At 36.3% G+C, this 26,786-nt stretch overlaps 1 protein-coding gene across 1 annotated transcript in view; it reads left to right on the forward strand.

Annotated features, from left to right (window-relative positions):
• The first annotated feature begins 254 nt into the window (after positions 1 to 254).
• Positions 255 to 26,786, forward strand: part of neurl1ab (neuralized E3 ubiquitin protein ligase 1Ab) — a 50,946-nt gene continuing 24,414 nt past the window's right edge. Inside the window, exon 1 of the mRNA XM_051133545.1 lies at positions 255 to 294. The gene's annotated coding sequence lies outside the window, so the exon portion shown is untranslated. The remainder of the gene's footprint in view (positions 295 to 26,786) is intronic.

Consider the following 26,786-nt stretch of genomic DNA (forward strand, 5'->3'; position numbering starts at 1 on the left):
TTTGTCAGCAGTACCCCGCTGCTTCATCAATAAAGTAAAGCTCCCAACTCAGAAATGTAGTTAAACTAATTGTAGTGGCGCTGTTGCATGTTGATAGTCACTGTTAAAAGGGCAAATATGTAAGACCTTTAAAGTGATAGTTCACCAAAAAATGTAAATTCTGTCATTCCAGACCTGTACAACTTTCCTTTTCAGAACAGAAGATATTTTGAAGATTGTTTGGGGTCCAAAAAACATCGAACTTGAGCACTGGAGAAAAACACTACAAAGGATTAACATATTGATGACATAAAGGTGAGTAAATTATGTTTTTTTGGGTGGTGTGAACTATTACTTTAATGATTGATAATTAATGATTGAATCTAAATGATTGATATAGTTGAGGTCAAAAGTTTACCTACAAAATGATTATTGTTTTACCAAAATAAGAGGGATCATACAAAATGCATGTTATTTTTATGTAGTACTGACCTGAATAAGATATTTCACATAAAAGACGTTTACATATAGTCCACAATTTATAAAAATGACCCCATTCAAAAGTTTACATACACTTGATTCTTAATATTGCGTTGTTACCTGAATGATCCAAAGCTGTTTTTTGTTTAGGGATAGTTGTTCAAGAGTCCCTTGTTTTTCCCGAACAGTTAAACTGCCCGCCGTTCTTCAGATAAATCCTTCAGGTCCCACAAATTCTTTGGTTCTTTGATTGTATGGTTTTGAGATCCATTTTTTCACTCTGAGGACAACTGAGGGACTCATATGCAACTATTACAGAAGGTTCAAACGCTCTCTGATGCTTCAAAAGAAACACATTGCGTTGTGAAATATTGCATTCTGTTCAAAAGTTTTCACCCCCAGCTCTTAATGCATAATTTTTCCTTCTGAGTGTTTGAACCTTATGTAATAGTTCCATATGAGTCCCATATAGTTCCATATTGTCCTCAGTGTGAAAAGATGGATCTCAAAATCATACAGTCATTGTTGGAAAGGGTTCAAATACACAAAAATGCTGAAAAACCAAAGAATTTGGGGGACCTGAAGGATTTTTCTGAAAAACAGCAGACAGTTTAACTGTTCAGGACAAACAAGGGACTCACAAACAACTGTCACTAAAAAAAAAGGTGCAAGGTGTATGTAAATGTTTGACCTCAACTGTTTATAAAAGAATGTAAAATTTTCCCAATGTATGAGATCACAACTCTGTAGTGAAAATGTTATTTTAGCACAAAACACAAAGCAAAGCACTGCACAAGATGGAGCAGCTCCTGGCCTTGTAATGCCAATGTCCTGGTAAAAGTCCTCTTTCTACCTGCCCTGATAAAACGAAAAAAAAAAAAAGGAAAAAAATCGATGGATTCAGGCCCTAGAGTCCAGATCAGTTTAAACCAGTGCATGGCGAGAGAGAGATAGGACAGAGCAAATGTCAGTCTTTTAGTCCCTCTTTTCCACTCTCTAGATATCAGAGCAAAATGAATAGCAGGGAGCCTTTTCAGTTCACAGGGCCTGAAAGGCTGATAAAAAAAACCCTCTAATGATTATTAAAACAACAGGGTGTTGAAAAGTCAGACCCGTCTGTGTTGCATCAGCCTTTAATCAGTGTAATCCAGTCTTGAAATCGGTTTAATCCAGTTTTAAAACTCGAGGTTTAGTTGAAAAAAACACATTTTTAAAAGCACACATAGCAAAGACTGCAGGATAAGCTATTGCAGGTTGTAAGCGTACAAAACTAAGATGCATAGAAGATTGGATGTTTTTGGCCATGTTCTAGACAGAAACCTTTTTACAGAGCTTTGTTAGCTTGTTGAGAACCAGTGGTGCTTCCATATCTTGCATTATGAGTTTACTTTATTGCTAGATTTTCCAGAAGAGATTCCACGGCCAGGTGAGCTGTCAGACTTATAAATAGCAATATTCTGTGCAAATCACAACAAAGTCATTCATTTTGAAATGCCATCTGGATTCTTTTTATAAATAATTCCCCCAAATGTGGTACAAAAAGGTCTTTTAAAAAACTCTCAAAAAAAAAAGAAACTAAAGTAAATGCTTTTCCCCCAACAAATACTCTGTGAACAGAGGTGTGTTGCCTTCAGAAAATGTTGATTTTCACCCTGGGAACACAAAATATTATAAGCGCTGTTTCATTTTCTGTTTATTTTAGAGGTTTGCAGGTTTTTTGGGACATGTTTTACAGTTAAGCCCTGAAGTATATATTTATATTAAAGAAAATACTCCAGAATGGGTAACAGAGTTTCTGTGTAAGGAGATCTGAGATCTGCTCGAGGATGTCTGAGGTCTTACAACAGCTATATGTGAAAATGTCTTGTGCAGAAATAATTCTCTTTCATTTTCCTTTTCAACTTTGTCTCTTTTTCTTACTCCTGTGAATATGTGAATGATAACAAGTGAATATGAGAGTGTCTGTGTGTAAATGTATGTGTGTGCTGTGGGGGAGATCATTTATTTTGCACGGACCATATTACATGTGGGTCAAGATGTGTTGATTTAAAATCCCACAATATTTCACCGTGGGGTTTTTATTTCAGCTGATGTTGTTGTTGTAATGTTTACCATGACCCCATGCCACGTTCTGCGGGGCTATTGCTCAGTCGGGATGTAATATGCCTGGAATAACAGACACATACTAGTGTGCACATATGCATGTGTATGTGTGCATTGAGTGAAAGCGTGTGTTTTGGTCCCTTAGAGCAATTATTGATGTGCAGATGCTTTTAGAGAGCAGCTGGGTAACAAGATTGCAGATTTATCTTAAATTAATATGTCGCTAATTAGGAGCTAGATAGCTTGGGACTAAAATGTTAGTTTTAATTATTGACTACTTTATTTTTTCAATACATTACATTAAATATTTATCTGATTGTATTTCTTAAAGGGATAGTTCACCCAAAAATGAAAATTCTGTCATTAATTACACACCATGTCGTTCCAAACCCGTAAGACCTTACGAAATCAAGATATGTTTTGATGAAATCCAGTTACAGTTCCATTGCTGTCTATGCAGGGTTAGAAAGCTTTTGGATTTCATAAAAAATATCTGAAATATAAAAATAAAAATGTCTCTTTAAATTATGTTGGGATGAGGTTGAATGCAAACAACACTACAATTTGTGTAAAAAATGAGGAAAAGAAAAAAGATTAGTGCCAGAGAAATAATGACATTCCTTAGAGAATGTCACAATTTTAAGGAAAAAAACCTGGGGAGAAATACCTAAACTTTACATTTTGGATCAAATTAATTTATTATGATGAACTGAATATAATTTCAGCAGATTATGCCAAATGCAACATTATATCCAATATATATATATATATATATATGTTGATGTCATACGTTTACAAACACCTTGCAGAATCTGCAAAATATTAATTATTTTACAAAATAAGAGGGATCATATGAAATGCATGCTATTTTTTATTTAATACTGGCCTGAATAAGATATTTCACATAAAGTATTTTTACATATGGTCAACAAGAGAAATTAATTGCTGAATTCATAAAAATGGCCCCATTCAAGTTTACATCCGCTTGATTCTTGATTCTGACCGCTGTTCTTTAGATAAATCTTTCAGGTCCCACAAATTCTTTGTTTTTTTCAGCCTTTTGTGTATCTGAACCCTTTCCAACAATGACTGTATGACTTTGAGATTGATCGTTTCACACTGAGGACAACTGGATCTCAAAATCATACAGTCATTGTTGGAAAGGGTTCAAATACACAAAAATGTTAAAAAAAAAAAAAACAAAATAATTGTGGGACCTGAGGGATTTTGTGAAGAACAGCGGGCAGTTTAACTGTTCAGGACAAACAAGGGACTCATGAGCAACTATCACTAAAAGAAAACAGCTGTGGATAATTCAGGTAACAACACAGTATTAAGAATTAAGCAAATGTAAACTTTTGGATGGGGTAATTTTTATGAATTCAGCTATTATTATTCTCTCATATGTGAAATATCTTATTCAGGTCAGTACTAAATAAAAACATACATTTTGTATAATCCCTCTTATTTTGGTACAATAATGAACATTTTTCAGATTCTGTAAGGTGTATGTAAACTTTTGACCTCAACTGTATATGCACCTTTGAGCATCAAAACAATCTGTTTAGACAAACATAAGTACCATGAAGCTTCAGTTCTACATTTGCAGTTTAAAAATGGCTTTTGATGTTGATAAACTTCTATTGGTAATTAATAGAAGAAATTAAATATATTAAAAACATTAGGAAACGCTCTAATTAAGATATATTTTCAACTAAACAGAATAATATTACAGTGCAATACACTGCAGAGTAGCAACCTGTAGATAGCTGAGGTTAAATGCTTTCCAAAAGGGCTCAGTGTTGATTGAACCAGACTGTGATAGCAGTCGCTCTTCATTTCCAGGGTCAGCAGCACTTGGGTTTGCACCTGCACTGCTTGTTTTTAAGCCACATTCCTATCAACCTCTCATAGGCTTTACATTTATCCTATTTTAACCATTCCCCAACAGTCACAGGTCAACGACTGGTCCGCATGACTTATACATGAAGAACAAATAGTTGTTGACCAATGAATGTGTAATGTCAAGCACTCCGTGTAGACTCAGATCCCCCTCCCTTTGTACTATGGTTCATCCTAAAGGCTTGAAACTCTTGTAAGTATGTTGTAAGTTGGTCTGCGTGGCGCTGCAGGTGCCACATTAGATTCAACAAAAAGTGCCATCCTGCAGATGGCCACGTCCCAGTCTCTATGTCCAGACACTTCTTCTTAACTTCTCCGCTGTGGACGCATGACGTTATATAACGCGACTGCTGGCAAGATGCAGCTTTAGTTCAGGGCATGTGTAATAGCAGCCTCAGACAGACAACATTAGACAGTAACATGAATAACAGATGGAGCAGAGTGCTGTTATGTTCTCTCGTCTAAATTCCCCAAACACCTCATACTACTCGCTCTATCTCTCTCCCTCTGCTTTTCTCTTTCCTTCACTCTCCTTTCTCCTCCACGTAAAGGAGATTGGCACGTTGCTGCTGGAGGATGTCTGAAATATTACAACAGCTATATGAGAGAATGTTGTGCAGAAATAATTCCCTTTCATTTCCGTCCTCTGACTTTATGTCTCTTTCTCTCACTTCTGAATGATAACAGTGAATACGAGAGCGTCTCGTGTATGTGTGTGCTGTAGGGGAGATCATTTATTTTGCACATGATATTATATGTGGGTCAAGATCTGTTGATTTCAAATCTCACAGTACTTCACTGGTGAGGTTTTTTTTTTTGTGGATGACGTTGTGATGTTTACTGTGACCCCGTGTCACGTTCTGCAATTGAGATTTAATATGCCTTTGATAAGAGATTTGATTCTTTGTAGAAAGATAGAACTACTGTATAGTGTATATGAATATGTGTGTATGAATGTGAACATGAATGAGTGTCTTGGGATGCTTAGAGGAATTATTGATGTGTAGATGCTTTTAGGGGGCAGATGAGTCCAATCATACATAATTACACGCAATCCCATACACACACACACATAAGAGAACATGTAGCCCATATACTGATGCACTTGAGTCAGATCATATATAATTACCCTCGTTTAAATGACCAAATGTTCAAGTGCAGTCTGACACTCATCTGACTTGACATGCAACCACATACACATACTTAGACCTCTCAAGGGATTTCAGAGTACCTTTGCCTCATCTGAACTCTTTGGACAAATGAGTCAGGACATTTAGCAATATATGTTCATTAAAACATTACCACAGATCCATGAGATCCATGATTTGTCTTCATTTAAAATACAGACCAGCATTAACTGTTCTATTAGAGTTCTTACGTTACGTTTTTAAAGTTTACTTTTTTAAGTATATTTGTATTTCGTTCTATATCAGCTTTATTTAATTTTACAAAAACATTTTTGTTGGGAAAATTAGTTCACTCCTAAATTAAAAATTCTGGATAACTGACTCACCCCTTGTCATCCAAGATGTTTATGTCTTTCTTTCTTTGGTCGAAAAGAAATGAAGGTTTTTGAGAAAAACATTCCAGGGCTTTTCTCCATATAGTGCACTTCAATAGGGATCAGTGGGTTGAAGGCCAAATTGCAGCTTCAATGCGGCTTCAAAAGGCTCTACACGATCCCAGCCGAGTAATAAGGGTCTTATCTAGCAAAATGATCAGTCAAATTTATACACTTTTTAACCACAAATGCTCATCTTGCTTTGAGTCTTGCTCACTAGCTCTGTGATGTGTCCGCAACTTCACACAGTTAGTTCTTCATCTGTGTACTCCAGTTCAAAATGGTAGCGTAGGATGAAAAACTCCATCTTCGACTGAAGAAAGACATGAAGTCCACTATATGGAAGAAAATCCTGGGATGTCTTCCTCAAAAACTTCAACTGAAGAAAGAAAGACATGAACATCTTGGATGACATGGGGTTGAGTAAATAATCAGGAAATTTTAATTCTGGAAGTGAACGAATCCTTTAAATGCTCCTGCTTGAATCATGTGGATTTTAATGTAATTTTAAAAAATAATTCGATTTTTTTAATGCAGTATGTTGTAGAAAAGTAATGTTTAAAAAATTTTAGATTTTAAAATAGAAATTAAAGTTGTTATGCATTATTATACACTATTTAGTGAAATTTGTGTATTGTGCAAAATATTCCAAAAAATTATATTTATGACCCATAAAATATGTGCTTTTTATAGTTCTCCTCCAACTTCAAAATTGTCCGGCATCATTGTTTTACCTCTTTTTGTAAAGGGCGTTTTACTTTCTTTGCACATTCGCTTTGTAAACACTGGGTTGGTACTTCCGCCTATGCCACATGTGACCTTTCCAAAGTAAATATGTAATGCACGAAATCGTGGATGCAGAGCTAGTGCAAGATGAGCATTTGTGGTTAAAAAGTATATAAAGGTTTATTTTTTTAGAAAATGTCAGATCATTTTGCTAGCTAAGTCCCTTATTCCTCTGCTGGGATTGTGTTGAGCTCTTTGAAGCTGCATTGAAACTGCAGTTTGGACCTTCAACCCATTGATCCCCATTGAAGTTCACTATATGGAGGAAAATCCTGGGATGTTTTCCTCAAAAACGTAATTTCTTTTCGACTGAAGAAAGACAGACATGAACATCTTGGATGACATGGGGTTGAGTAAATAATCAGGAAATTTTAATTCTGGAAGTGAACTAATCCTTTAAATGTTCCTGCTTGAATCATGTGTATTTCAATGTAATATTAAAAAATAATTAGATTTCTTTTAATGCAGTTTGTTGTAGAAAATAAATGTTTAAAAAGGCATTTTATTTTAGATTTTAAAAAAAATATGCATTATTATGCACTATTATTAATTTAGTCAAATTAGTGTATTGTGTAAAATATTTTTAAAAATTGTGTTCATGACCCGTTATGCTTCTTATAGTAGTTTGTTTTGACATAGTTATTTGCTATTGCCCGTCTGTGGGCTGGTGTGTGTGTCCCCAATGGATAGTAAAACCTGAAATCACAAACATTAAGCCAGCCAGCAGTCCCAAACTGGCCCTGAAGGTACTCTGAGGGGGATCGCTGCAGAAGGCTATATAAAACGTGGAGAATTTATGACATTTTAACAACTACCTGCTTTTTAACTAGTTATATTTTTTTAGTATTATGTATAATGCAGTAACGCTGATCTTCATAATGAAATTTATACAAATTCTCCAGACTTCCTGAGAAAAGACAGTTTTTATACTGGAGGTTCTTTGAGTTGGCTGAGAGTTTGAGTGAATCTATAAGGTTGAAACCCCCTGGGTTAGAGGATAGAAAATATGATTAGCTCTGTATAAACACAACAGCAAATGGAAAGTCCTCACCATGAAGGAAAAACAAGTGCCTCTGTGTTTGTGTGTGTGTGATGAATTTGCAGTATTTATCAATCTCTTTTAATCTTCCCATCTCTCTGTTCTCTCTGTTCTAAAACAGTCGAACACTTCAGAAAAGACTTTATTAAACTATATTTCTCTTTTGGTTGGTTTAATTGGCTTCACAACTGGCTGATAGAAGGGATGTGTTTGAAGGCTTAACTGTTGTCTTAGATTGAATTATGCAGGTCTGAATGAGAAGGTATACTATTATCCGAAGAGAATCACACTGTCAGAAAGTTGCTCTAATAGTGTGATTTTAGTTCCTTATACACTTTAATTGCTGCCCAATTTTTCTTTGTGTGTGTATGTGTTTTTTTCTGACTGCCTTCCTGGCGTAACACTGTCTTAATGTTTCAGACAGAGATGTAAATTGGATGATGTGCTGTAGTATTTAAATATATCTAAAAACTGCTATGTGATGTGTGCAATTTTTACTTACACATCATATCCCAGCTTAAATATGCAGAGTCAACTGCAAATTAGTCATCGGTAGACTGACTTCCTGATAAGTGTTAACACTGATTCTGTGGTTTCATAATATCCTGACCAGCCCAACATAGCAACAGTGGTTCAATCAAGCACATAAGGTTAAATTTACCCAGTATTTACATATGCAAATGTCTATGCTCATCAGGGTGCCGATTACAGAAAATGAATAGCTATGAATCGTTTCACTCTATTCGAATTAGCTGTGAACCAAATTTCCCATGCAGAGCTTTGGCTGTGACATTAAAAAAAATGTAACTACACTGAAATAAATTTGGTGTAGAAACAATTTTTGCTCAGACATTACTAGTAAATTTCATAAGCAATTACCCAGAAACAGCAAGTAATTATGAAATAAGTGTGAACGTTTGAAGTTAGAAAAACTGAAATAGTATTTTCTTGTAAAAATGTACTCTAGCAACTTCTAAAAATATTTCATATCATTCACTGCAGTTTCCAACTGAAATAAACACTTTTTATTTCACACAATTTATCATTGCAGGCCTAAATGTTGGTTAATAAAGACTTATTTTCTTTAAACAATACAATGTAATGACCTCAAAACACTTTTGTCACATTTTCACATTTGCATCACAGGATGTATAGTAAGCTTGCTCGGTAGCTCACCTATCACTGTGATACATACAGCAACCAATGTAATAAATTATCATATTTATGTTTCTCTGTCTCTCTCATGTCTGTCACCCGTCTGTGTGACAGCTCACTCAAGTTCCAATGATTAAAAACACTTCAACCCTTAGGTAATCTCTTATATTCTACATATACGACCTGATAAGTTGCAAATCCAGTCCAAAGGCAGTAAAATAAAGAGCAGACTTTGATCTTCTTTCTCCCTCGTATCTCTCTTCTTCTCTTTCTTGTGTGACTTTTGACAACAATTTCAACCTGCGGTGTGCCGCTGGACATGAGAAATATCAGACACTATGGCACAGGAAACACAGAAAATCAGAGAGGAAGTAGCTCTGATGGAACTTCACAGCCCTGGAGGAGAGAATGAAAGTATGGAGAGGTTGTGTGCGCCTGTGAGAGACAGAGAAAATGAGCAAGCGTGTGTGCGTGTGAGTGAGAGAGAGAGAGCGTGAGTGTGTTGGTCGGCTCCTGTCGTTCAGTCTCTGAGTGGATCTGGGAGATCAAACGCTGGTGAAAATGAATCTCTTTATATGTCTCTGAGGGCAGTGGGAGAGACACTCTGATCTAGGAGTGTGAGACGTCTGTTGGTCGGATCAATAACAGACTCATTATGGTGCCAATTTTACAAAAATTCCACAGAAACAAAGATCTTAGAATGTGTTGATGACTGTTACATCATAATTATCAAAAAAGTGTTCACTTTTTTACATTATTATCTAGATTTTGATGCTTTTGTTTAATATTAATCTGAATATCAAATAAATGAAGATTCTGTCATTATTTACTGCTGTTCCAAATCATTATTCTTTTTCTTTAGGAAAGAAGAAATTTTAATGATGTTTCCATGTTCTTTTCCATGCAATTATAAACATGGACTGAAGCTTTGAAAGTACAATTTTTGTGAGTCTTTTTTTTTGATTCAGTCCTCAAAACCAGATTAAGGCTGTGTATGAAATTGCATACTCTCTTGAGTACTTTTCTGAAGAAGTAATTACCTCATAACCACAAAAAGAGTATATTGTGTATAGTGTGTTATTGTATGTGTATAGTGTGGTATATTGAATGTGTGTATTATGAATGAAATCTGGATGTGCTACATTCACCATGTTGTCATTGTCACATGACCTAGTTGCGTCACGTCACTGCCATTCATAAATCCTCTCCCGTGGCCTTATGGGATAGTAAAGTGTCCATCGTATGCACACTTCAGAATCATGGCGAAGCTATAGGTCTTCTGGCTACTTTGTGCCTACTCTTTCATGAATATTGTAAACAACATTTTGTCACATACTGTTTTTCGCCTTCTATGAAAGTATGCAATTTTAGATGCAGTGTACTAATTAGTCTTTTGAGTCAGATCCTTTTACCGAATCCTTAATTTGGATCACAAAACTAATCTGAATTATTTTAAGTTGGATCTCTTCAATGAATGTTTAATTCGGTTCACAAAACCAGCCTGAATGACTTGTTTATGAATCATTCTTTTGAGTCAGATCTTTTCATTGAATCTTTTGTCTAAATTAATTAATAACTAATTTAATAATTAATTAATTAATTAATTAATTAATATAAGTCAGATTGTTTTCAGTATATCTTTGATTGTTTTTTTTTTTTTTATAAAACATTGATTCGGTTCACAAAATCAGCCTGAATGATTTGTTCATGAATCATTCTTTTGAGTCAGATCTTTTCATTGAATTTTGATTCAGTTCATAAAACTAGTCTGAATTATTTGTTTATGAATCATTCTTTTGAGTCAGATCTTTTCACTGAATCTTTGATTCAGTTCATAAAACTAGTCTGAATTATTTTAGGTCGGATATTTTCAATGAATGTTTGATTTGGTTCTCAAAATCAGCCTGTGGTGCATTTCTCAAAACCATTGTTAGCTAGTCGTTAGTTCCATTGAGCTCTATTGGCAATGATGGAACTTTTTCCACTTTTTTGTTTTTGGGAAACACCCCTGAACGATTTGATCATTCCCTGCTGAAAAAAAAAACAATAGAAACTATCACGGAATTTGTAATGGTTTTACTGGTTATAATGGGAATTGTAATGGTTTTAATGGAAACTGTAATGGTGCCTATTGGTCTCTACTGGTAACTGATCGACATCTATTGGTGGCTTGTTAAAACCACTAAATCCTATTTTTGGTTTTAATGGGTAGAAGTTGATGGTTTGTAATGGCATTTGTTGTGGAAACCAGAGTTTCTGTGATGGTCTCTATAGTTTTTTTTTTTTCAGCAAGGTTCTTTTGAGTTAGATCTTTTGATTGAATCTTTTATTCGGTTCACAAAAACAGTCTGTTGTCACTCAAAGTTGTTGTACAGAATGACTTCTGAAGACATGAACCATTTTCCTGCTTTTGCATTGCAGTTTTTTTTTAAGCTTGCAATCGTCAGTCTCCATTCACTGGAAAAGGGTTAGGGTTATTTTCATTTCGGGGTAAACTGTGTCTTTAAAATGATAGATATAGTTCATGTTTTCTGAAACACCATCGTTAATACTTCCGCGGCATATCTCTCCTGTGAACGCCATCTAATGAGCGCGAAGTCTGGCCTTTAGCTCGCTAGCTAACACTCATAGTTCCCCTTCCTGAAAATGTCACATGTTCAAATCTGGCACAAAACAAATTGAGGTCTGTCGTTTAGTCGAGGTCTGCGCTTAAAGATCCAGAAAGAAATGAAAGCAAGTGGGTTCCATTGATCTTTCACGGTATGAATGAGAGGGAATGATATTATGATGACCTATCCTTCAGGCCGACCGAAAAGAAAGAAATCTTTCACTCTTATCCACACGCTGTCAAAACACAGACGTGTGCAGCGCCGTAATTTTAGGATTCTTCTGTTTCGCCGTCAAGAATGGATTCCACAGGTTTATGCTTAATTCACAGTTCTTCGCTCTTTGATATAAACATTAAAGTCTTGATCTCTCAGAGCCTGAGGGGATGGAGAAGCTTACCCTCTCATTAAACACCCATCTGCAGAGTATCGCCAGTCATTAAGATTACTTAACTAATTTCACGATAATTTAACAAATGAAGTTACGGATGAAATATGTATTAGATATTAATATAGGATAATGCCCGGAACCGCTCTGAGTCATTTGGTAGCGCACTGTTTTGATGAACAGCTTCTTTCTTTTTCTTTCTTTGAATGTGTGTGTGTGTAGACGTGTAAAACCTGTAAAACACTCCTGTGATGAACGGGAGGCTCAAAAAGCTGAGGTTCCTTAAAGCTGAAGGTATTTTGTAGCTTTAGGAGGCTCACAGTGTCTTTGAACAGCTCTTCATATGCTAATGAGGGAACTTTAATCAAAGGTTCTCGTTAAGGTCTCGTTTAGAGCCCTTGCGGGAGCTCGTTAAGGTAAACCTTCCCCAGGATTACACCTAATTAACAAACTCTAAACCAAGCGGAAAAATGACCAGCGCTGAAGACTAGCAATTGGTTTGTGAATACGAAAGGGTGTTTTTCCTCTAAATGTCTACTGAATATTAAGCTCCGTCCCCTGGGTGTTGTTTGAAATGCTCCTGTAGTTTTATCTCCATAATGACTCCATCAAATTACCTTAGCTCAGTGTTACAATTTCTCAGCTCCCTATAATCATCTGGTTCAGGTGAGTTTGAGGGCAATAAAGCCTTCTAATGTTTATTTGTTTTTCCCTTGTTATCTTTATGCACCGCGAACGCGCGTCCAAGCGCGTTCGTCGCTCGGCGGGTTCTCGCTGGGTGTTTAAGCCCCTCACGCCGTGGCTAATTCTGACTGATGTTCTTCGGCAGTACTCAAATATGTAATTAATTCAACGGAGCCAATTAAACCCTCATCTGACTCCCATCTAGAAGTGTGTGCGCATGAGAGAGACTCATTTTTGCAAAAGACTCTTGGTCAGCATTACTGGAGCCTTTGATTTTCTAGGACCCTATGATCACAGGTTTAATTTATCCGAGGAATTTCGACTTTCTCCGGTCGACTGGCTTTGCACCGATTGTATACTGATGGATCTGCGGTATGACTGAAGCATAAATTAGAGGCGGCAGATCGCCTCGGGCTGACCTGTGGTGAGGCCGATAAGACGGCTTACATACAGTGAATCGTAAAATCTCTCATATACGAGCTCAAAAACAAAAATCAATTAGCTCACGTCTTATAAACACGTGTTTCGGATCGCTGCCGTGTAAGCACACCTTTAATTGTGCGCCTGCCCGTGTACCTGCGAATGTGAATCTTTGTACCTGTCTATCAGTCGGTCTGTCTATCTCCCTGTGTACCTGTGAGTGTACGTGTGTGTGTTATTGATGTAAGAATCCTAAAAAGAGTTTCGCTGATCAATTCTGCGTCTGTATCGGCTCAATCTCATCAAGTCGAGCCTTGATATTTGAGCTTTCTTTCTATTAGAAACTCTAATCACGATGACTGTAAATAAACGTACGCAAGTCTGATTTCTGGGACGACAAATTCCTCACACCTCTCCATCCCCCTCTCTCTGTATCACTCTGTTCCCTCATCCCTGAATCATTTCATCACCTCATTCTTAGAATTCATCTCACACATCATTCATCTCCGGAAAGGAGAAAATAACAATATACAAATATATTTACGTGGCGAATTCTCACCCTGAAAGCAGTGAACCAAAAGCATATATCAAAAACCGGTGACAGCGGCTAAAAAGCATGAATGTCAAATGGGCTTATTCTGACACATACATACTGGTGTAGTCACACCAAATAGTGTTTCATTTAGTTAATTGTGTGTCATTGTGAACATCTGGCTTTTGGATGCTTCTGTGCATCAGTTCTACGCATATTCAGTCATTTCCACAGTGTGGACAACCAATCTTTGGACTGTCGGTAGAACTGTGCTTCGTTTTCTTTAAATGAATGATTTATAATATGGGAACCGTTTTTAAAACTAATGTTTCATCCAGCTACCCCGCTGTAAATGTTTGAAGACGTTAACGCCATCATTTCTTATTGATCTCTCCCTGTCTGTCTCTCACACGCAGTGAGCCGTCTCTGTAGGCATCATAGGTGCGCTCCCATCGTGAAGATTGTTCCCAAGGAAGGCAATTTAATTATGCTGCTTCTGAAGATACTCCATTTGTCCAGATTCGAAAGGGGCGTTCATACTAACAGCGATTTGCACTGTCGAAGCAACCACCGTTCATTATGAATAAAAGAGAAATGCTGATATAAAAAATATTTAAACAACAATTAGTTCCAGTCCTCTCATTTAATTGGCAGCACTGGGACTTTTTCAGCTTTTTCTGTTCCAAACAATAGTATGTGGCGACAAGTGTCATTCAGTCGGTTCATTCATAACAGATATTTATGATTTTATACAATGAAAATAATGAAAAACAAATAATGAGGCCTTTTCAACTTTTCAACCACTTGTTTGTGTTTGCGTGTTCCAGACAGAAGTGACAAGTGAATCATTCACTGCACTAATTCATTCAAACACACTGATTCATTCAGAGACAAAACAAGTGACTGTCATGGTGAGTCATATCATTCACTCAAACGTCAATCTTCATTATTTATGATGTAACACATTCTTTATCATTGACTCATTAAATCATTAACCAGTTCATTCAAAGCTGATTTGTTCAGACATGAATCAAGTGACTGTTTTTATGAGTTAGTCATTGAATTATTCAGTCAACCAATTCCTCCAAAAACAATGACTCAAAACAAGGAAAAACTATATATTATTATTATTATTATTATTTTAAAAATATATAGACAAACAGAAACAAAGAAGTGACTGTCATGGTGAGTCATAATATCATTCACTCAACCGGTTCATTTAAAAACACAGATATTTATGATTGAACACATTCTTTATCACTGACTCACTGAATCATTATCCATTAAAACTGATTTGTTTAGAAGTTAATCAAGTGACTGCTTTTATGAGTTAGTTGTTGGATTATTTAGTCAACCGATTCTTCCAAAACAAGGAAAAACTTTTTTTTTTTTTTTTTTTTTGCTTGGAGGCCTTTTTAACTTTTCTGTTAGTTTCCACTTGTCTGTGTTTGCATGTTCCAGACAGAAGTAGGTTGCAACAAGTGACTGTTTTGAATCATTCACTGGACTGATTCATTCAAACACTGATTTATTCAGAGACAAAACAAGTGACTGTCATAGTGAGTCATAATATCATTCACTCAAAAACACAGATATTTATTCTACACATTCTTTATTTTAGTTCATTCAACACTGATTTGTTCAGAAATTAATCAAGTGACTGCCTTTATGAGTTAGTCATTGAATTATTCAGCCAAAAGTGTCAATAAAACCTACAATACTGTTAAAAAGTTTGGGAAAGTTTTTAATACTTTAGAAATTAATACTTTTATTCTGCAAGGACGCACTGAATTGATCAAAAGTGACAGTAAAGACATGTTACAAAATATTTGGTAACATTACTTAGAATACTTTCTATTCATCAAAGAATCCTGAAAAACAATTGACGATAATAAAAATGTTTGAGCACCAAGTGAGCATCAGAATGATTTCTGAAGGATCATGTGACACTGAAGACTGTAATAATGGCTGCTTTGCTATCACATAAATAGCGTACATTTTTAAATATATAAAAATATATGTTTTTAAATAGACACTTTCTTTTAAAATCATGAAATATTATTAACCCCAAATTTTTCAATGGTAGTGTAATTAAGTTGGTGTTAAAGGGATAGTTCACCCAAAAATTACAATTCTGTCATTATTTACTCACCCTCATGCTGTTCCAAACCCGTAAGACCTTTGTTTATCTTTGATTAAATCCAAGAGTTTTCTGACCCTGCACAGACAGCAATGAACTAACATGATCAAGGCTCAAAATGTAGGACATTGTTAAATAGTTCATGTTCAAACAGTGTTTTAACTATAATTTTACGAAGCTAGAGAATAATTTTTATGCACAAAGAAAACAAAAATACCTTTATTTAACAATTTCTTCTCTTCCGCGTCAGTCTTCGACAACTTTTCTTGGCCTTGAATGTGGTAGTTCCGTTGTTTTAAATGCCAGGACAGAAGGGTGAGGGTGAGTAATTAATGACAGAATTTGAATTTTGGGGTGAACTATCCCTTTAACTTCTTGTTTATTGAACTGCTATTTATAGGAAATATTGCAAGCAAAACCTCTCTCTGACTTTTTCGTTCTTCCTGATGCAGCCTTTAACAGACAGAGAGTTGTTTTTAAAGACTTCCAAAGTGTTTTGTTCTTCAGATACGGCTTCTAATACAGGAGTCTTCTTGTGGCCCCAGATACAATACACTGTTGTTCTGCTGTGCTGTCTGAGACGGTGCTATGAATGAAAAGATGTTTTTTTTCTGAGTGTTTATATTTTTGAGTCTGTCTGTATGTGTGTTTTCCATTTGGCAAGTGATGTTTAAATGGATGTCAAAAGAGAAAGCAGATGAAATGGTGCACTCTCACAGCGCATCACGAACGAGCAACACTAAGTGTGTGCACACATACACAAGTTTGTGTGGAAAAGACAGCAGGGGATGGAGATTATCACTCTTTGAGAGTATACACAGAAGAAACAACCCTTCACTTTTCCTTGCTATCATTATGTTATTAACAGCAGTCAGAGCTGCAGAGACACAAGATATACAGCTTCATATTATGATAGTGATCAACAAGCCTGCAGTTTATAACACATTTAGGCTGTCCAGAAGGAAATACCAAGGGAATATCTATCTATCTATCTATCTGTCTATCTATCTATCTATCTATCTATGTCTATCTGTCTGTCTGTCTGTCTGTTTGTACTCAAAAACCTCTTGTTTGCTGCTTCTTCAGTTTGCTTAATTTAAACGAGCTGATGCAACAATTCTTGAACATTTTGTCAGTTAATTTTATTGCATTCAATCAATTTAAATTTGTAAAATGGAAGTCACTTAATCCATTTGCGTTGAGACAACATGAATAATTTTTCTTGGCTGTAACTGGATTTATAAAAGTTTGACCAACACAGACATGCTGGCATTTGATTTAAGCATTACTTTTTCATTTACCATCATCCATTCATGTAGTTTATTTAATTTAGTACTCTGCTAAATTAAAATATGGTTGTGTTGTATGCCAAAAATAAATAAATAAATAAAAATAGCCACTGTTTGATAAAAAGCCAACATTATAAAAATGTGCTAAATAATGATTTTTTTTAAAGTAATGTAATTTTATTTTTAATATGGTGTTGGAGTAGAGAAACTTCATCAGATGACTGTAGTCTGATATACTGCTTGGTAGGCAAAAAATAAATTTTGACATCTTTAATAATTTTTCCTTCTAAAGCATCAGTGAGCATTTTAACCTTCTGTAATATTTGCATATGAGTCCCTCAGTTGTCCTCAGTGTGAAAAGATGGATCTCAAAATCATACATTCACTTTTGGAAAGTGTTAAAATATGCAGATATGCTGGAAAACCAAAGAATGTGCAGGAGCTGGAGGATTTTTCTGAAGAACAGCAGGCAGCTGAACTGTTTAGGACAAACAAAAAATTCATGAACAACTATCACAAAACATAAAAACAATCATGGATCCTCCAGGAAGCAACACACAGTATTAAGATTCAAGGGTATGTAAACTTTCGAATGGAGTCATTTTTATAAATTCAGTTATTATTTTGTCTTGTGGAGTGTATATATAACCATCTGTTATGTGAAATAGCTTATTCAGTACAGTACTAAATAAAAAAAAAACATGACATTTTATTTTGTTAAAATTATTAGGATTTTGCATATTCTGCAAGGGGTATGTAAACTTATGAGCATAACTGTATATATATATATATATATATATATATATATATATATATATATATATGATATAAAGTTTTAAAACTATGAAAAAATCCTTTTGATAATTTTTAAAAGGTTAGTTCAACCAAAAACGAGAATTTACCCCATATTACCCCATAATTTACTCGCCTTCCAGGCATCCTAGGTGTATATGACTTCCTTCTTTCAGATGAATACAATCTGAGTTATATTCAAAATTATCCTGGCACTTCCAAGCTCTGTCATGGCAGGTGTTTCTTTTCATCAGTCCAAAACAAGTCCAATACAGTACATCCATCCATAATAAAAAGGCCTCCTGCAGTGAATCTCTGTATAATCACTTTAATCTAGCTTGAGTGAGCTTGTCGTACACGACAGCTGTTCTGGGTGGATGACGTAAGATGTCAGCTCTGCACATGCGCCACTCGGTAGTGACGAATACACAGTGGAGAGACCAAAACAAAACAACGCTTATGCATTAGAAGTTCAGAATGAGGATTTGTAAAGAAAAACATGGTTTGTAAAGAAAAATTTTATATATGCCAAGAGGAGACTGATTTTCCTTTGCAACAGTAAGGAAACTTTGCTTCCTTTGCTCCTGTAAACAAACGTTGGTTTTTGTGAGACTCACCCGCACATGCGCAACACGGACGTCCTATATCATTCACCCGGAGCTGCTTCCGTGTACGACCAGCCAGCGCAAGCTAGACTAAAGTGAGTATTACATTTAAATATGGGTATTTTTCTTACAAAAATGCAGTGATTTGCTACAGGAGGCCTTTAATCACCCCCCGGAGCCATGTGAGGCACTTTTTATTATGGATGAATGCACTTTATTGGACTTGTTTTGGACTGATGAAGTGAAACACCCATTCACTGCCATGAGTAAGTAGGTGAGTAAATTATGCGCTAATTTTAATTTTTGGATGAACTAACCCTTTAAGTTTAATAATAATTTAGTAAGTTAATAGAACTTCTGTTTATTCACCAATACTATGTGAAGTAATAGAATATATAATTAGCTTAATAGTTTTCCGCAGATTAATAATTTTTAAACATTTTTTTATTGAGCTGTGTCTACCTATCTATCTATCTATCTGTCTATCTATCTATCTATCTATCTATCTATCTATCTCCATCAGGGCTTGGGGGACATGGGGACATCCAGCAGTATTATAGGAGCGTGATTCCCTTTGGTTTCATTGAAACCAAGATGTATGTGTGTGCGTCTGTAAGCCCAGCTTTATCCATTACAGAACTCATCGCAGTGGAGGCCAAAGGTTCCTCCTGCAGAGAGAGGGTGTAACCTGTTAAAAGCAGAGAGAAAGACAAGAGAGGGAGAGAGATGGGAGCTGGTGGAGGGGGCTCTGTTTGTAATGAGCTTGGCGTGTGTCCAGTCTCAGAGCTGTGAGCTTAAAACTCTCCGTCAGGTTGAGTGAGGCTTCCAGGTGTGTGTGTGTCCATGTGTGTGCTTAAGGTCCAGGGGTCTGATCTCATCTCTGAATTACAGAAACGCTTTCTACTTCCATTCTATCCCAGCTTCTCACGGTTCCCCTCGCTCTTTACTCTCTTTTTCCAAGACAATTACTCTCTCCTGTCAGAGCAGGCCCTCGTATTTCTGGCCTTCCTTAAACCATGCATTTCACCTGCCTGCTTGTCTGTCCATCTGTCCATCCTGACGGCTCCCCGCCGGATCGCTCACTGTGCGTAATTGTTTCTCGCTTTCTTGTTTTTCCTTCTTGGGTGTCTGTGTTTATGCCCATGTCTGTCCTGTCATCTCTCAGTCGAGCTCATTCTCATTTCCTCCACCAGTGAAATCACTGAGCCGCAAACAAGCCGATCTTAACAAGAAAATCTAAATTCACACCGTCCTTCTTCGCTTATGAGAGAGAGGAGAGGGGAGAGAGAGAGTACAAAAATAAAAGAACAGAAAAAGATGACAAAAAGGTTTTATGTCATGTAAAATGAGAGATTTATCCCATATTAAAAGAGTTTGCAGGAATTTCCCGTCATGCCTTCACTCGGATCAGACCTGTCTGTTCTGTAAACTCAGTTTAGAGAAGCATTGTGGGCTTTGAGATAAAAGAACTGACAGAGATAATCTTATACACACAGACACACACATTAGTGCAGACACACAAATTCTTTCCAACAGCCTTGACGACACTTTTTTTTTAAAATATTATTGCGTTGTACGTGTTGACTCATGTACAAATCTGACATGTTTATTTTTCCTAATGGAACATTTCTCTGCTCTGTATTTTCAGATAAGCTGAAGATGTGTGTGCTCAAGTGTGTGTGTGAACTTGACACTTAAAGCCTTTAAAGTTGCATTGCTTTATATCGACCCAAATTTCCTGCCAGTTTTTGACGATGCCTTGAAGTGAAGAGTGTAAATAAAAGACTGATGTCCTAATGCATAAATGCACCAGTAAAATTTCCGTTTTATGGAGAACAAAATGTAAAGAAATCCATGTCCACGGCTATGAAAACTTGTATTTTATGAGCCAGCCTTGGCTGTACGGACAAGACGGTTAGTGGCTGTGATTGATTATGGTTTATCTCGTATCTTTCTGACAGCTTTCTCTCTTTTAGTCTTTCTGTCTTTCCTACTTACGGTTCTTTTACCTTGAAACTTTAAAGACAGGATGAGAAAAGGCTTACAGGTAAAATGCCAACATTTCATACACCACGACATCAAACATGCTCTTCAGGAGGAATCCCTAAAGGGTACGTCACCTGCCAGAAACAGTTCAAGCTCTGACACCACACCACTGAAAATCACTCACGCACATAAACGAGACATGACATCTGGAGTTGCCTAAACTACTTTGGAGGGATTAAAGCATTGAATATATGCTAATAAGAGAACACACACAGTACTGCAGTAAAGGGGTCACTGAATGAGAAATCATTTCTTATTGTATTTTCAATACAAGATTTTTATGTAAAACATGAAAAAATGACATTAATATAAATCAAGTACCCTTTATTTTTTATAGGGTTTCGAAGCAGCTTTATCCTTTCAAACAGGAGAGTAAAAGAATCAATGATGCAAACTTCAAATATGAGACTAATCAAAATTCTGCTGCAAAGCAGCTCTTTATTACTTTTGTAGTTTAGTTTACTTTTAACAGGTCTGTTATCATTTATGTCCGACATTAAAGAGAAAAAATTAAAATTCTGTCACCATTTACTCGCTCTCATTCATAGGTGGAAGGTGAACCAACTCTAGGGTAAGGCTAAAAGCAGCCTAATCTAATAACTACAAACATCATAAACCCGTCTTTTTAGACAAGTACCAGATATGGGTGTCATGTGGACTAATATAATATTTTTAATAGAACTACACTGACCAAAATTATAAATGCAACACTTTTGTTTTTGAGCTGAACTCAAAGATCTAAGACTTTTTCTGTGTACACAAAAGGCCTATTTCTCTCAAATATTGTTCACAAATCTGTCTAAATCTGTGTTAGTGAGCACTTCTCCTTTGCTGAGATAATCCATCCACCTCACAGGTGTGGTATATCAAGATGCTGATTAGGCAGCATGATTATTGCACAGGTGTGGCCACAATAAAAGGCCACTCTAAAATGTGCAGTTTTATTACACAGCACAATGCCACAGATGTCGCAAGTTTTGAGGGAACATGCAATTGGCATGCTGACTGCAGGAATGTCCACCAGAGCTGTTGCCTGTGAATTGAATGTTCATTTCTCTACCATAAGCCGTCTCCAAAGGCGTTTCAGAGAATTTGGCAGTACATCCAACCGGCCTCACAACCGCGGACCACATGTAACCACACCAGCCCAGAACCTCCAGATCCAGCATCTTCACCCCCAAGATCACCTGAGACCAGCCACCCAGACAGCTGCTTCAACAATCGGTTTGCATAACCAAAGAATTTCTTCACAAACTGTCAGAAATCGTCTCAGGGAAGCTCATCTGCATGCTCGTCGTCTCATCTCGAGCTGACTGCAGTTTGTCGTCGTAACTGACTCGAGACTGCAAATGCTCACATTCGATGGCATCTGGCACTTTGGAGAGGTGTTCTCTTCACGGATGAATCCCGGATTTCACTGTACAGGGCAGATGACAGAAACCATGTATGGCGTTGTGTGGGTGAGCGGTTTGCTGATGTCAACGTTGTGTATCGAGTGGCCCATGGTGGCGGTGGGCTTATGGTATGGGCAGGCGTATGTTCTGGATAACGAACACAGGTGCATTTTATTGATGGCATTTTGAATGCACAGAGATACCGATTGTTGTGCCATTCATGCATTTATAATTTTGGTCAGTGTAAATATATATTTTATTCAAACGTTTATTCAAACAGCCAACAAATTAAATACAGAAAATGAGCGAAGAACATTATTACTTACTTCGATCTATCAAAAATTTAAGCACTCTCAAAAAACAAAACTATATATAATCATTGAAGCTGTTTACATTGTGAAATGAATCTCTTACTTACATTGGGCCTCTTTCATGAAACACAAGCAGAATGAATTTTTGTGTAAATAATTTGTAAAGCCGTTCTGACGTAATATTCTACTGCAGTCCTGGACATGCAATTTGTGTAGCTGTAATTCATAGGTGAGGATTATGCTAATTGCGAATGAGCACGCATGAGCGCCCTTTTTTACAAATGATTGGAATTCATTAATGTTTTATTTTCAAAGCGGATGTTTATGAAGCATTTGTGAATTCGGAGGAGATTTTTCTGGAAGTTTTTTTTTACGCACAAATTACTTAGAATTTACTCATATATTAACGCAAGTTTCATGAATGAGACCCATTATATACACATATGTGCTTTGTTGTTTATGACGAGAAAGTTCGTCCTGAGTTTAGTCAGCGAGCGTGTTTACTCGGCTAAACTGAAAAAACACATTTTTGCATTTTTGAATAAACAGTTCTTTTGTGAATGTGTGAAAATTCATCTTAAAGTATATTAAAACAGAAAACTTTTTTTTTGATGAGATGAGATGAGATTTTTTAATCAAATAAATGCAGTCATGGTCAACCAGATCTCATGATGAAAAAATACATATGGAAACTTTTTCAGGAGACACCAAATACGTACCAATAAGTACATATCACTGCAGTTTCCAACAGCTATGAGCAAGCTTGCTACGTCTGGAGAGCAGAACATATGGAGCTCGCTGTTTAACCGTCTCAAGTGTTCAGCTCTGTTGGAAACTGCAGCAGTATGTACTTATTGGCACGTATTTTGCATCTTGTGAAAAAGTTCCCACAGGTACATTTTTGTCATGAGGTCAGGTAGGTCTTGGTGAGCATTCTTTCAAACAAGTAATAAAAATTAGTAACCCCTTAATTTTTTCAACAGTTATGTATGTATGACCCCTTCAATTGGTCGTTTAGTCAATGAACCTGTTTTCTGTAGGATTTGAATTGTGTTAGCCAAATTTAGTTAACATACATGCAGTTCTGTCACAAATGTGTCATGTTATTCCTGCAAATTACAGATAATAAAGTCTCAGATGCATGTCGTGTGATGCTGAGACACAGATGCCCTTTACCTGCTGTCACTCATATGATCAGTATCGTACCACTGCAGAGTGTCTGGATGTTCGAGTGTGACTTTGTATGTTTTTTTGATCCTTGTTTAACAGTTCTGTCTGTCATTTTAGCACTGGTGAAAATATTTAACCTGAAAAATTTTATGCAAATCAGATACCTAAAAGCAAAACGTCAGTCATGTGCAGACTGCAATTTTTTAGTTTTAACCCTGCAGTCTGATTGCTGCCATTGTGTATGCCTTTAGAATGTGCATAAAATATGTCTAAAAAGTATGAATATCCAGAGATGATAATCTCTTCTGGGATATTTAATTGGATATTTAGCATTCGGTGGCTGTAAACACTGTAAATTATATATGAAACAACTTGCATAATGCAATGATGTTACACAGAGTACATTTCAAGCAGTAGTATGCTAGCATCCTAAATGACGTCCTTACATACACGTTTATTCAATGGGTGGCATCCAGAAAGAAAAAACAATTATAGGCTATACTTTAAAAATATAAATAATGATTATGTGCTTTTGTTATATTCTGCACAGTTTGACAAATGTCACTCTGAGCATATATTTGCATACTGCAAAATAGTGTGAAAAAAATGGAAAAACTGGGAAGGCAGTGGCACCCTTTCAAAAGGTGCTAATATTTACATTTTAGGAAGTAACACTTTTAAATAGTTGTGTGTATGTTAAAGGTGTAAATATGGTACAAAGATGTATCTTTTAGGTTTTGCACAATAGGGTACTGCTTTGTGCTTTTTTTCTGAGAGTATAATATAGCAGTGTACTATTCTGAACCATTTGTTGCATGTTTTTGCTGCTCCATATCCCGCTAGAGAGAAAGCTGGGAGTGTGTCCAATGGGCAATGAAGGAACTGATAACTCTCTAATTGGCCTGGCCACACTCCGCCACCTCCACCAATGAGAAACCTTCTGTCATCACCGCTGCCAATTACTGACAGCTGTTTTGGTATGGAAGCAAGGTTTTAAAACACCAGTTGGCCAGCCAGTTTAGGGGGAGAGGGAATATGCATTTTCATGGTTATTTTTCTCAAGAAGTCTGTCTGTTTGTAGTCTCACACTCCCGTGGCACATTATGTTTGCCTGTATTGTGATATTACAACAATTTAAAACATTAGAATCAGGTAGTTTTTTTCCCCTTTTGTTTATTGAAGAATCATAATGATTCCGTAGAACACTGTTAGTTCTTTATCAGCAGAAGAAATTTTCATTGCAAGTCAGTATTCATAAATGATTATTGTTTCTGTAGTTCAACTGGAGAGCATGGCTTTAGCAACAGCAAGGTCATGCGATTGATTCCCACGGAGAAGGCATATTGATCAAATGTATGAACCTTGAATACAACATGAACTTTGAAATTTTCTTTGCATAAAAGCTTCTGGAAAAAAATGAACAAATTAACAGAAAATGGACCTTTGCTTTAGTAACGCATGCAAAAGATGAACACAGACAGACTCCTTCAAAAAGGTTTCTCTCTCTGTCATTATGAGACATTTCTTGAATTATTTAATAAAAACAGTGTAGGCAGCACACTTTAGCACAATACTGTGCTAAAATCATGTTGGAATGCACCATAAAGACGTAAATTTTAATTGCATAGGGTGACCATACATTGTCTTTTCGTGGTCAGGTTTTTTTATAGTGCCTAAAATATCCAGATTTTGGCTTTGGGTTCCTGTTTTCATACCAATCAATGTGTATGACATCAAAGTACAGCGAGAGGCGATTCGAAAGCATAAGGATCTGCCTGCTCTCTATAGCTCTCACGGTACTTTGAGCACTGCTTCAAGCCGAACACACCTAATATGTATGTGTATTTGTATTGTTTTGACTGTTCTCCTACCTTCTCATGCAGAACGATTGGTCGATTATGTACAATGCCTGTATGCTATTGGTCAAACTACTTTTCGATCATTAGCTTCAGCAAGTATGAAAACAGAAAACCAAACCAAAACAAAAAACCAAGCCAAAGCCTATCTATATATGAGGTGTCAAAGAGGACGTATGAATGTAAAAGTGAACATAAGAATCTTCATTTTCTCCCAACATCAGAGTCACTGAGGACACAGTGGATTAGTTTTGTTTTTGATGGTAATGCGCCACCAAATACACAAAAAACAGGTGGGGTGAGCAGTAGCTCATTATCATTTAAAGAGACGTGCACCGAAATGGCTCACTGTGAACAGAGCTGTTTTTGACAAGGTCAAAAAGGTGGTGTTTTACACGACTACTGATGAATTTTAATCTAAGTATGTTGCAGACATGAAGACTTTAAAGAATCATACTTGTGGAAAAGGAGCAAAAAAAATTTGGCTTTGGCTTTGACTTCTCAGAAGACAACACATTCTCAGTCTACAAAAACTATTGATTTGTGAGAGGAATAGACGTGATCCGTCTCCATTCGCTGTATAGCTCAGTCTGTTTGTGCGTAAATAATAAAAGTACATCAGCCTTGGTTGTGAAATGCCATTGGCTCTTGTGTGTCTTGTGATCGGTTGTGCCATGCTAATGTTTGGGAGTATCTTTTTGAATAAGTTGTAAGCGTGTTAACGGAGCAGGATTTTCAGCTATTAAAACTTTGTTTTACTCTTTTCTCTGTATAAAGATATCGCATGGCTTCAGAAGACTCTTTTAAACTGCTTGTTTATGGTGGGTTTCTGCAATAAATACCTGTGACTGTACTTATATTTGCATGTTACGTGTTTTATATTGTTCAGAAGTGGGTAAGTTTAGGGTAAGGGTGGGTTTCGGTGCTCCAATGAAAGTATAAATTTATATATGATTAATAATATTTTATACAAATGCATGCAAACCATTAAATTAAGGCAAAAAACTGAAATCAGTGAAGGACCCTGCACGTCAAAAAGTGATGCTAAAGGGGTACCTTGAGTGTCAAAAAGCGACACCAAAGGATCCTGACCAAGCGTCAATATGTGACGAGTTGGGAGTGAGAATGTGTTGCAGAAAATCAAAGAGATTGTTTAGGTTTTTTGGGGATAAAAAAAAAGGAGTGAATGGATTTTTATCATTGTGGGGTGGTCGTGTCCACACACTGCTAAGACACATTTTAAGCAAACTGTAATATTCCTGCTCCTCATCTAGCAGGCTTGTGTAAAATTACAATGTGTGAAACAACATTTCCTATCATTCTCTGAGGAAGATGATAAAGTACACTCAATTGCACATCTAATGTGGATTGTTTGTTCTTTATTTTGTAATGGCCCATGTATTCTGACCAAAATTACATGCATCACGTTGTAACTGTGTAACTTTCAAACTCTAAACTTCTTCAAAAAGACTTGAACATAGCAGTTCACACAGCCTGTCTGTTGTGAGACTTTTATATCACTTCTAAAACCTTTCACATTATACCTCC

The sequence above is a fragment of the Labeo rohita genome, chromosome 17 (assembly GCF_022985175.1).
Source record: "Labeo rohita strain BAU-BD-2019 chromosome 17, IGBB_LRoh.1.0, whole genome shotgun sequence".
NCBI classification, from domain to species: domain Eukaryota; kingdom Metazoa; phylum Chordata; class Actinopteri; order Cypriniformes; family Cyprinidae; genus Labeo; species Labeo rohita.